The sequence below is a fragment of the Papio anubis genome, chromosome 10 (genome assembly GCF_008728515.1).
Source record: "Papio anubis isolate 15944 chromosome 10, Panubis1.0, whole genome shotgun sequence".
NCBI lineage: Eukaryota > Metazoa > Chordata > Mammalia > Primates > Cercopithecidae > Papio > Papio anubis.
In genome coordinates this window covers 36,932,738-36,944,035 of record NC_044985.1, presented here as the reverse complement: position 1 = coordinate 36,944,035, position 11,298 = coordinate 36,932,738, and the positions used below count along the sequence as shown (strand labels likewise).

The 11,298-nt window shown below is 36.8% G+C and overlaps 1 pseudogene; it reads right to left on the bottom strand.

Moving 5' to 3' along the window:
- Window positions 1-253: 253 nt before the first annotated feature.
- Window positions 254-9,358, bottom strand: LOC110740873 (annotated as a pseudogene).
- Window positions 9,359-11,298: the final 1,940 nt, after the last annotated feature.

The following is an 11,298-nucleotide window of genomic DNA, read 5'->3' as shown; positions in this document are numbered from 1 at the left end:
AAACTGAATCACAGAGTTGAAGACATTTATACAAGGGCATATACCCAATTACATGGTAAACAACAGTATTATTAACATATGTGTACTTGAAGTTTGCTTAAATGTTCTCACTACACACACACACCCCTCCACACATGGTAACTATGTGAAGTGCGAGATGTGTTAATTAGCTTGATAGTGGCAATAATTTCATAATGTGTGTGTATATATATATATATATAGCAAATTATAATTTTGTATACCATAAATATATAACTTTGTCAATTATATCTCAACACATCTAGAGGGAAAAGAAAATAAAAAATTTAAAAACAAATGAAACAGGCAGAATTCCAACCCAGGTCTGCTGATTCAGGTGACAGTAAGTCAATATTAGTCAAAGTTAAGCATTGTGTAGAAAATTATCCTGTTTCACATTAAAATATTTCCAAAGGAATTTAGAAATAGTCTCCATTCTATATTCTGACAAGAATGCAAATTCTGAAAATTTCCTGTCCTTCTTTAAATGATCAATTAAGGTAGCATTTGAGGGAAACATGTCATCTTGCCTTCCTCTCCTATCCTTCAGTATTTAAGTACCATCAGCAGTGCTCATTGGATCTCCAATGAGAGAAATGCTAGGAACTTAAAAATCCCTAAGTCCTTTAATAACTACTTAACATGGCTAAATCTTGAGGAGTCATAGCATGGTGGACATTTTGAGAGAAGAAACACTGTTTATACCAGTTAGGACTTGGTTTCTCACCCTGAGAACTTGGCTGTACCACTTATGGTCTTAGGAATCCTTTCTCCCAACAAGAAGCAGACAAAATAGCCTCTTTGGTCCTTTCCCCCTGGACCCCATCCTAACCTTGCTCTTTGAAATCTTTCTTCTAAAAAAGTAAGGAAGAGGATGCAAAAATTAGCCCATAGAAACAGCCTTTTTCTAAGGCTTGAGTCGTGCACTTCGCCTTTCCTTCCTCTTGCACTGTAACCTAATCTCAAGAAGGTTGGTCAGATAAGAGTCCCAAGAACATTCGACTGAAGACTATCCGATTGCACCAGATTGTTTCTGGAAGACACAGAAGAATGGTCTGTGAAGCAATCACCAAAGGAAGATAATACAATGAAGGAAGCCATCTAAAGGAGCCTGCCACAAAAAGTTTAAAACTCTGCATGGCAACTTGACCCAGTTGTGTCCTTGACAGAATTATTTCTTCTCAGGAGAAAAGACTAGGTTATGCTGTAGTAAACCTCAATGGCTTACAAAAGGGAAAGTTTGCTTTTGGTTGATACTACATGTTCAACACAAATCAGACACAGTCTGGTGAAGAGGGGAAAAGAAAAATATGCCTAACTGGCTCTCAAAGTTTCTGCCTCTGTCCAGATTCAATAGGCCAAAGAAAATCAGATGGTCACTCCCAAGTTTAAAAGGCAAAAATGTATAACCCTTCTGTTGGGATGGATACCACATATTATATGATGCCAATGGAAATATCATTTGCTCCAAGAGAAGGACAGTGACTATTATGAACAAAAATACAAAATGCCATAGGTTGTGTTTTGTGTCTAGTGGTTTATTTGTGGTGTGCAGCTTAAAACAACACACATTCATTCTCTCATAGTTTCTTTGAGTCAGGAGCCTAGGTACAGCTTATCTGGGTTCTCTGCTTCAGAGTCTCACAAGGCTGTCAGAGCTGTGATATTTGAGCCTGTGGGTTCTATCCAAACTCACATGTTGTTGGTAGTGTTCAGTTCCTTGTGGCTAAAGGACTGAGGCCCTCATCTTCTGCAGGCCACCTTCAGTGCTTTGCCATATGGGCCTCCCCACTCTAGTGTGGTGGGTCACCCACCAGGTTACACAAGGTTATAGGTCTGCTGCCTTAACACTGAAGGCCAGGCAATGGGCCAAGGCCACAGTGCCCAGCCCAAGAGCAGGTGTCCCAGCGAACCCAAACATCCCAGAGAGTATTTGAGAACCTACCGAGGAAAACAGTCCCATCGCGCGCACACACAGTAGGCAAAGAGCCAGAAAATTAGCTTAAAAGCAGCTGAAGAATGGGAAGCAGCATGGATCTCTAAAGTTGTCTTGCTGCCATCCAGGAGTGCCTCACATGTAAGTCCTAATAAACTCATCTACGTGCCAGTCTGGATTTGCCTGAGTCATTCTTTGGTCTCTCAGCTCCCTCCTAGTTTGGGAAGAATATTTTTAATACAATTCCTGGTTTTTCTCATTATAACCATACAGACAGCCCTCATTATGGCAGCTTGCTTCTTCAAAACCAGGAAAGTAGTCCATAGAATACTGCCAGGAAGTCAGAGCCTTCTATAACATAACATAATCATGGGGGTGGCATCCCATCATCTTTGCTCTATTGTATTGATTAGAAGCAAGTCAACAATTTCACCCACAGTTAGGGGAGGTATTGTACGAAGGTGTGAACACCAGGAGATACAGATCTCAAAAGCCACATTAAAATCTGTCTGCCACAGGTGGTGGGGTAGGAAACGAGTAGGGAATCTTTGGGAATCTTCAGGCTTCCCCTAGAGATTAGAGTATACCATTCATGTAAATTCCAAAAACATGGCCAAGAATATTCCAGTTAATACCAGAAACATGATATTTTAGCTTCCTGTGTAGGTAAGATTATTCTATTTGACATTAAGATCATAGCACTAGTTTTATTTTAATCTCACTATATTTCCCCTGCCCTTAGGCTGCTATTCCTCACTAAGAAAACCATTTTAAAAGTACTGGTCATGATATTAATGAAAACTGTCTTTGCTTCTTTATTTTTATCTTGGTTTTTAGAAGGATTTTAAAAATATGTACTGACCCTAAATTTATTCCCATCCTAAGGCCTATTTTATCTACTCCTTGTAAACTATCAGCATTTCCACATTAGTCACAGACGAAGGGTGTCACCAGAATAGCTAATAAATACAACCTATGCAAAGCAGCTTCTGTCAAAATAAGAGAGAATACCAGGCTCCTGGTTTCCACAATTAGTGTATATTATGTGTGTTTATAAGCCAAGCAGCTCAAAAAGGCATTGCCAGAGAATATACTGAATGAAAATGTTTGCTTACCAAAAAGATATTTCTAAATGTTAATTATGACCAATTTGTTTTTTCGTAAGACCAAAATAATGCTTCAAAAGATTTTCAAATACAAGTTGACAAAAATAAATCTGGCTGTTTGTAGTAGTTTATGGTATAAGAATTATGAGGAATGTTTTGATTTAAGGAGTAAAGGAGTAAAATCTATTTCAAAGGGAAATGCAAACATTTTAGAGCATAGGCTGTGTGGTATCACAATACTAATCAAGTGCCTGTCAGATGGGATGTATAATGTTTCTCTCCCACTATAACAATAAAAGTACCCTTATCTTTCACCACAGTTTTATAATGAAATAATACTATGTTTACACACAGCTGCTAAATGTCAATGGCAACACCAATGACAATATGATTACTGACCTCAAAGACTGTATGTTGTTCCTGTCCTCAAAGGTGCCAGAAAGCAACGTGATAATCCAGATGAAACCTAAGAAAAGGAACTACAAAAGGCTTATATGCAGGTCAGAAGATATTCAAACTGATTTATAACTAAAGATATGCCAACTCAAACAGTGGGACATACCTTTTATCCAATATAGTGTCAAAGATCAAAAGTTTTAAAAGTGCTGTATTGGCCATGGTAAGGAGAAATGAATACTTTCAAATTATGATGATGAGAGTAGAAATTGGGGCAGTCTCCTTGGCAGGCAACCTGGTAATACCCATCAAAAAATTAAAATACAGGAACGGGGAGTTGGTGCACAATGAGTATAAAGTTCTATTATGTGAGATAAAGAGGTTCTATAGATCTGCTATACATCATAGTGCCTATAGTTAATAACATGCTACTGTACACTTTAAAATATGTTAAGAGGAGATCTCATGTTAAGTATTCTTGCCCCACATACACACACAGAACACAAAAAAACACCAGAAAATTTTTGGAGGTGAAAACTAAAACTAAAATATGTTTAGTACCTTGATTATGATGATGGGGTCACAGGTGTATGCATATATCCAGATACATCAAAATATATACATTAAACATGAAAACTGTTCATATATCAATTATACCTCAATAAAACAAAAATTCAAATACATGTAAACACAGACTTAGCAGTTTTGCCAAGATGTATACTCAACCACAAGCATAAAGACATTTTCTCAAGGAACCTCCCCAAAAACATTATATAGTAAAAATAAAACGAAAAAGCAAAACACAGATGTGTGTACATGAGATGTCCTCACTCGATTAAAAAAAGGAATATATATGTTTATGTATACATTTTTTTTCTAGAAGGATAAACAAGACCCTATTGGTAGTGGTTATCTCTGGAAAAGGGAGATGAACTATGGAGTAAAATGTATTTTACTTTTTATTTTCTAGCCTCCAGTACTATTAGGAATTTTTACCATTCCAATTTTTCAATAAAAAAATAATAAAATAAATAAGAAATAAAACTGGCTGATCTAGATGAATCAGATACAGTGAAAGTCATATTCTAATTAAAATTATGGAATTATATTTTGGTTTCTCAGCCTGACCACATTTTAATTGTCCTTAAGAGGCAAAGTGAATGATAAGACAGTTCCCACTCAGAATGCTAATTTGTTTCCTCTGGCTTTTTAAGAGTATCTGTGCTTTGGAGACTTATTCCAGGTTATTGTGACCTGAAGGAAATCAGCTTGTTAATCTCAGGGTCATATGAAGGTGAGAGGGTTGAGGTTCTGAGGGTTGAGAGCTTAGTTGGGACCCCAGGCCTAGATTTACCAGGGCAGATGTTAAAAAGCCATTTGTTGAGGAAGAAGTCAATAAACCTCTCAAAATATGATTAGACAAATTGCTTTTGGGAAGTTTCTTTATGCCCAAAGCATAACGCAGTCCTGAAACTGGATTCTCAAGGTTTAAAGACCAAGAATGGGCCAAAAAACCCCAAAAAACCAAAAACCCCTGAATTCTCATACCCACCTCAGTTTGGTCTCTTCACTTACTCTTAAATCAGATCCAGACTACCCCCTGGTGGTTGCCTAGAAGAGACATTCCTTTCTGTCTCACTGTGCACTTGGATTCAAACAAGTGGGGCCTTATTTTATTATAAAGACAAACTTCCCAGAAATGGCAAATATAATCTAATTTGCTATCAGGCCATGAAAAAATATCTAGCATGGCAGTACGAGTGGAGGCTGAAATGGAGAAGAGAATGATTGGTGAGACATTTTATGTTTTAGATAAAATGTTTTTAAATGTTTCCCTGCTTTGCAAATGCCTTTTCTTCTGGCCTCACTCCCCTTTCAAAGGTCACAACTTTCAATTGACTGAGTGCCATAGGCCCCAGCCTCTCTCAGCTGTAACTGATTCATTGGCTCTAATTTGTGTTTCTGTGGGTTGATGTCACCTAGGCATACTCTAAGTCACTAGACACATAACATTACCTCATTTTCTGAATTACCTAACATCCCTAGGTAGAATTTGAATCTCATGTTCAGAACTGATCAACTTATATTCATCTCACTAGATGAGACATTTTCTGAATTTAGTGGTAGTATAAGCTACAGTGTCTGAACATTGCTCCTGGAACAATGGCATCGTCATATAAATAAAAATAATCTATGGGGATCTAGGTAGTATATGTTACTAGAAAAATGAAGAGCTGATTCTTCCAAGTGTTCAGCTATTTGCTCTATTTCATTTAGGTGTAGTGGAGGTGTGACTCTTCCTGGGGGATTGACTTCTTGAAATTGCCTTTCCTCATCTGAGGCTGGGATTTGAAATGTTTGTCCAGTCATCAAAAGCCCTATGGAGCTTTGGGGAGGAGAAAAAGCGGTGTCCCACATTTTCAGTGTTTGAATAGGATCCTTAGAACTCTCCCTTTATGATGGTGCTTCCTGTTCTTCATTTGAAAAGCAAAGGATTAAAATGTCGTTATGATTTTTTCAAATAAAAGTAGACCAAAAGGTAACATTCCAAAAAAAATGGATGAAAAATGTGAAAAATAACCGCTAAAATTAAAACTACATATAGTCAAACAAGTATAAAATAACCCCAGACCAAGAAACGGCTCTTTGAACATACTTAAATGGCTAAAATGTGACTGACATTTGTCAGCATTGTGGATGTAGAACACCTCAATTGACAGAAGCTGGAGTCTCTGGCAGCTCCTGAGTTAGGAACTTCTGCAGTCATCATCCTTATCTCATGCCAAAGGTTCATGCCTACAGCTAGTGAGGTGCATTCATACCTTCAGATAGCAAAAACCAACCACAAATCACTGATCAATTTCCAACAATCAATCTTAGCATTTGTCTAACCAATCAGCAATTTGTGGAGACTATGAACCCTTCTCTTTCTGCCTTCCCCCAGAATACTATGCTTAGATAATCAAGTATCATAAACTGACCCTTGTTAGGTGTTGAAACAAGTGCAAACGATTGATGGTTGCCAAGTAACAGAGTCATATACAATAAGGCAAAAGTGGAAACTGACATGTCTTATTATGGCTTACAAGACTGCAAAACCTGAACCCGGTCCTTCTCTAACCTCCTTCCTTCATTTCTTCCCTCTTGCTCTGTTCCAGCCACAGTCACTTTCTTCATGATTTTTCTCTCACACCAGACACATTCCTGTCTTAGGCATCTTCATTTGTTTTTTTTCTGCTTGGAATATTCTTTCCAGATATCTTCCTGACATACTCTCTCTTAAGTCTGGCTGAACTCTTACCTTAATGTCACCATCTTATTTAAGATTTCTTCTCCCTCATCACTCCTGATCCCCTTACTTTGATCTATGTGTTATACATTTTAAATATTATATAATTTAACTTTTATGTTTATGTATTTCTTCCTATCCCAAACCACACAAAATACAAAATCATATCCACAAAGGCAGGTGTTTTCATCTCTTTCTTTCACTGCTGTATCCTTGTTGTCTAGAAGAGTATCTGACATGTGGTTAATACTCAATAAAGCCAATGTTGTTAAGTGAATAAGGAATGAAGACATTGACACCGTAAGACAAATCAGTTCTTTCACTGTGCAACGTAACAATAAGCCCAGGTCAGGGAGGCACAGCCTTTGGCCCAGAGCTATCAAGTAGTTCATAAGGGGTGTACTGCATAGCAGAAGTGAACCAGGTCAAAGAGTTAATGTAGCAGAACTTGCTAAGTCTTTAACAGCAATCGTTGGAATAAGTCTAGAACAGTGTGGTTCAAATGGCTGCTTGAAAGATTTTACTGATTTTTAATCCAGTATATCTTGAATCTACCTGCTAGCCTAACCAACCCTACCTTGCACAGACATCGTCTCTGGCTTAAAGAGCCTGCAGTCATTCTCTGACAATAATCTCTCATTTTCCATTTCTCCTTAAAGGGAGGCTTTCTCAGAAAGGATGGAAGACCCTGGAGGTGAATCTAAATAACCCAATAACTTGAAATTTGGCTCCTATCATTCTCATCAGAGCTATGAGTTTCCAAAGACACCACTATGATATTAGCAAGGGGATCTATATCACTTACAATTGATTGAGTGGGGAGAGATTCTGAGCCACTTTCTTCTAATCTCTCTGACTTATCCCGTGACTTATCTGGATGTCTACCTTTGAAATGGCTGCTTTCCCACTATGGATGCATGTTTTTCCCTCGTATGTGCTCATGAGTTACAGAGTACATTTGTGTTGTCATCTTTTCTCTGCATCACTGATAAGTTCATGACCTACATTCAATCAGCAATCAAAAAGAATGTTGAATGAATGCTAAATCTTCTTGGCAACTGATCACAAATAGGTATCCAGTATGCAAAGGCGCAAAGCAGAAGGGAAAAAAAATGAGCAAATACATGTTGTTATACTCTTTACAGATATTACCCTATTTCAACATTACAAAGAATTTTCACATGAAATAGAGCATACCTTTCCCCATCAACTGAATTATAAGCTCCTTGAATATGTGGCCCTGCTGATCTTGTTCATCACTGTATCCTTACATCCAACAAGATGCATGGCCCATCAGAGACACTCAATAAATCATTTTGAATAAATTATTAAATACAGTCATTGCAATTCCTCTTATCTGTAAATCTGGCCCAAATCCCAATTCTATGTCCAGTCTCATTAATTGTACTTTACTCACAAGACAGAGCCTTACAAGATGGTTGAAACATTCTTTCTACATCCCAAGATTGCTTCCTTTTTTTTCCCCCAATTGTTACTTTATTACAATATGGTGGAGTTCATTAAAAATTTAAACTATAGCTTGATAATCTTTAACCAGGCAGTTTTAATAAAGGCAAACTACTTATTTAAAAGTGATCATAAAACAACTCAAAATGCAGAGTAAGGAGGATGAGAAACATCTGACTGGCCAATAGATTTAGTTTTCTCAGTATATGAAACTCAAACTTTTCATGTTTAGGAAAGGTAAACTGTAACTTCAGGAGACAGCAATACAGAAAGATTTCATCACATAGACTAGTTTCCATTTAGTGGGTCAAGGGTTTTTAGCTGTCTCAATTGGGATAGATAAATTTACAGGACTGCCCATGCTTCAGCCTTCTTTGTGAACAACTTTTGATCAGCAATGCACTTGGCAATTGTCTTCTTTTCCAGCTGTGCTCTGTACCATTTGCTTCGCTACCACATGCTTTTCCACACAGTTTATCATGTGTTCTTGTTCCTTTCAACACATCATAACCTGCACAGAGATATGATAGTACAGGTGATTCTTTACCTCCTTATATACTCGATGCAGTCATTCCTGAAGAGTATTCTCCAGTCATAGCAATGTTATTCCTCTTGGCATCAAAAAGGTAATGGCACTTACGACCCACAGCCTGCTGTGACTTCTCCAAATCAATGGTATTCTGGATTTGTTTGATGGAAGCATCCTTCACCTCTTCTAGTTGGGCAATTTTTTTGCTCATTCAGTTTATCAGCAAATTCTCCAACAGAGGCACCATATTTTTTAATTACAAAGATAAGTAACCCTACCACTGATACGGTAGAGAAGATCTCTGGGGTAATCACATATATTTCTTTGCAAAGAGCATACAACATAAGTCCAGTTCGAAACATATAAGGTCCTGTTATACCAGTTTTAGGATAAAGAAAATGGAAGAATTCCTCAGGGATAAGTCCAAGATGAACTTCTCCTCCATATTCAGGAAGAGGTGGTAGAGGAGCAAGACATGGCTGCCCTGTGTGAAAGCTCCTTGTTGCCTGCAATATCCCTGGACTGGGAAGGGCTGCCTTCTTCAGAGAAAGGGCTGCTGTAGTAGCAGAAGAAAGTACCCCCTGCGACAACACTGAGAGCCCAAGCCAAAGAATCTTTTAGAAGCCCAAGACTACTAAATGCAAAATAGTGATCACCAGAAACTCAGTTAATGTAGAAGAACATCATTCTGTCTCAGCTCGATTTAACTTTGCTTTGACATAGAATCTTTGGGAAAATATCCATTTCAAATGCTACCTTGGACTGTCTGTAGATAGTTCATTGAAGCAGTCTAGGATAAAATTGAAGATCCCATACAATAGAATCTTTCCAAAATATATCATGTTCTGAAACCACCAGCTTTCCTTAGAATACCTTTCATGGGTCATGAAAGAAGAAAAGCAGTTCATAGTCTCATTTCAACTCCTATCATCTCATTAAGCGTAAATTAGACAACAAATTTGCAGCTGTTTCTCGGCTTGAATCCTCTTGTAAGATGTTATTGACACAGAGTTAAGAGTCCAGGAATAGACTAATTTGTTTTACAGTGAAGCATGACCATATACAGATGATCATTTCTAAATTGATTTATTATTTTTTGTAATGATGAAATATTTATCCCGGTCATGGGTTCATTCAGAGACTACTTAAAATTAGAAAAAAATAATTTTAACTTCAATTTCACTATTTAGTTTACTATTGAAACTAATTGATATTACTTCATAGCCTTAGAGATTTTTGTGTAAAATAACAAAAAATAACAAAATCTTTAAAGCATTATTTTGTGACAAACATACTACAGTCTTCTTTTTATGAAATCATACTAATAAAACCTTAAGGGGAGTTGACTTGTACAAAATTAATTCAACCAGAAAGGCACTGGTGAAATGTGACATAAATCTCTCGAACTAGAAAAAAATAGAACTTTTGGACTGATTTTAAAAAGACCTATGGGTTGTTCATAAAGCAAACTGAACTGTCCAGAAAATAATCACCAATATCAATAATCATGTAAAAAGAACAATTGGCATTTTTCATATTTATTTTTTTCTCAATACTTTCTTAACTATTTTTATGAATTTTCTGTTCCAGGAGAACTCTAGAGTCAAGTTACATTACAGTCCCTCTGGGGTTTTTATTACAATTATTACATTGAATTTATAGATTCACTCAGGAAAAGATATATTTACCACATGAATCTTCTACACCAGAAACTTGTTATATTTCTGTTTTTCAATATCTTCTCTATCTTCTAGTGTAGGTTTATATTCTTTTGAAAATATGTAATTCCTAGTTATTTTAAAGTTTTGGTACTATAGTGAATGAGCCCTTTCCATAAACACATGGAGACATAAGAAACCAAGTAAATTACACTTGAACTCTACTGTTCTTGGACCTGATTGCCAATATGACTCATCAGGTTAATCACAATCCAGGATTGGTCTTTTGAAGCTTGCTTTTTAACCTTTATGTTGTAAGATGGTGATTCCCAAGAAAATTTCCAAACACTTTCTGATCAAAAACCTGTGCTATCTAACGTTTAGCTTGAAAAAAGCAATTAATAAGACAAAAGAAAATTATAAAACAGAAAAACGAGAATAATCTGAGATAACTTCACGGCCATCCAATTTCACAGGGCCTATTGCAATGTACCAGCTCTTTCAGTGCCCAGACTAGAGGATAGAACGGAATCTTTGTTGCAACAATAGCTGCCAAAAATGTTATGAGCCACATGCAGAGATAGTGACTTTGATATTTCAGCTAAACACCTGTGGACTGCTGAGTTTATCATTGCAAATAATAAATTATAATGATAATCTCAAAAGGATTATTTAAGAGGACAAACCTGGCTTTTTATTACAAATAAGGTTTTGGGAATGGGAACAGAATTGTGATTATTGCTAAAAACAAAACAAAACAAAAACTCCTATTTGCTGAGTTTTCATAGAAACAGAATCCCTTGCTAGACATTTCTTCTCCATATGCCTTATGTCTCCACTTTTTTCTCATCTAGCTTTAAAAGTCACATCTTCTACCTATTGAGTTCACTAAGAGGCCC